Source organism: Callorhinus ursinus, unplaced genomic scaffold (assembly GCF_003265705.2).
Source record: "Callorhinus ursinus isolate GAN/ISIS: 27379988/994484 unplaced genomic scaffold, GSC_fseal_2.0 scaffold14, whole genome shotgun sequence".
In the NCBI taxonomy this organism is placed as follows: domain Eukaryota; kingdom Metazoa; phylum Chordata; class Mammalia; order Carnivora; family Otariidae; genus Callorhinus; species Callorhinus ursinus.
The window spans coordinates 4,922,707-4,924,348 of NW_027397076.1; the positions used below are offsets into that span (position 1 = coordinate 4,922,707).

Here is a 1,642-nt window from a genome sequence, read left to right on the forward strand (position 1 = left end):
CAGTGCCAACAGTTAATCCTTAAGCTCACATGGAATATTCACCAAAATAGACCACACTCTGGGACCATAAAACATGTCTTAACAAAGGTAGTGGAATAGAAATAATACAATATCTGCTCTCAGACCCCAGTGGAATTAAACTAGAAATCAGTAACAAAAATATAGCTGGGAAAATTCCAAAATACTTGGAGATTAAACAATACACTTCTAAATAACACATGAGGGTCCTAGCTCTTGAGCTAAGTGAGAGGCATGCTGTGCAGCTGGCCAGGATGTTACAGGCTATTGGAGCTGTGGATGAGAAAGAGGAGCAGGCAGAGGAGGACTGTCCTGAATTCGTCCTCACTGAGATGAAGGAAAGAGAGGAAGAGGAAATGTCCAGTCCTACTGCTAAGATTCCAGTCACAATTATCACTGGGTATTTAGGTGCTAGGAAGACATTACTTTTGAACTATATCTTGACAGAGCAACATAGTAAAAGAGGAGCAGTTATTTTAAACAAATTTGGGGAAGGAAATGCAGTGGGGAAATCCTTAGATGTCAGCCAAAGTGGAGCACTCTACCAAGAAAGATTGGAACTTATAAACGTTTGCCTCTGCTGTTCAGTAAAGGAAGTGGCCTTGGAGCTAATGAGAATTTGATGCAGAAGAAGGGAAAATTTGATGATATACCGTTAGATACCACTGGATTAGCAGATCCTAGTGCTGTAGCTTCTCTGTTTTGGGTTGATGCTGAATTAGGGATTGATATTTATCTTGCCGGGATCATAACTCTTATGGATTCAAAATATGGATTAAAACATTTAGCAGAAGAAAAACCTGTTGGCCTTATCCATGAGGCTTCTAGGCAAGCTGCTTTGGCAGATATCATCATCATTAATAAAACAGACTGGTTTCACAAGAGGATTTAACCAAATTAAGAACAACCATTAGATCAATAAATGGACTTGGAAAATTTTTAAAAACACAAAGATCAAGTGAGCTGATCTCTCTGATGTACTAGATCTTCATGCCTTTGACAGTCTCTCTGGAATACGTTTGCAGAAAAAGCTCCAACACTTACCAAACACGCACCCTCACTCTGATTAGAGCATTATCACAGTCACACATTTAAGTACCAGGAAACATGAAGGAAGAAAGTCTAAATGTATTATTCAGAATCTTCTGTGGGAGAAGAATGTGAGAAACAGGGACAATGACTACATGGGGCTGCTTTTGATCAAAGACAAACCAAAACCAGTGATCGTCCAAGGTGTCCATGAGCTCTGTGACCTGGAGGAGACCAGTGAGCTGGAAAGAAGATTCTGAGACAACACATCGATCGGTTCTTATTGATGGGAATTTAGATGAGGACATCCTTCAATAACTACTTATAGCTACTGTGACTGAAACGGAAAAGTGGTGGGCAACACATTTCAAAGAAGATCAAGTTTGCCCATAACACTGGAAACATTTCTTATTGAAAGGATTGGATGATACTGGATGTATTTCAAGCATCTATTCTTTGCATTCCTTCTGTTATGAATTCCAGTATACTTTAAAATAATGCTTATTTTGTGGAATACATAAAATATAGTAAATAAGTACTGGAAAACACTTGACATTCATACAATAAAATATAATGTCCTCTGGAAAATAAATAA

At 38.4% G+C, this 1,642-nt stretch overlaps 1 pseudogene; it reads left to right on the forward strand.

Annotated features, from left to right (window-relative positions):
- The first annotated feature begins 272 nt into the window (after positions 1–272).
- LOC112831913 (zinc-regulated GTPase metalloprotein activator 1F pseudogene) lies at positions 273–1,440 on the forward strand (annotated as a pseudogene).
- The last annotated feature ends 202 nt before the right edge of the window (positions 1,441–1,642 follow it).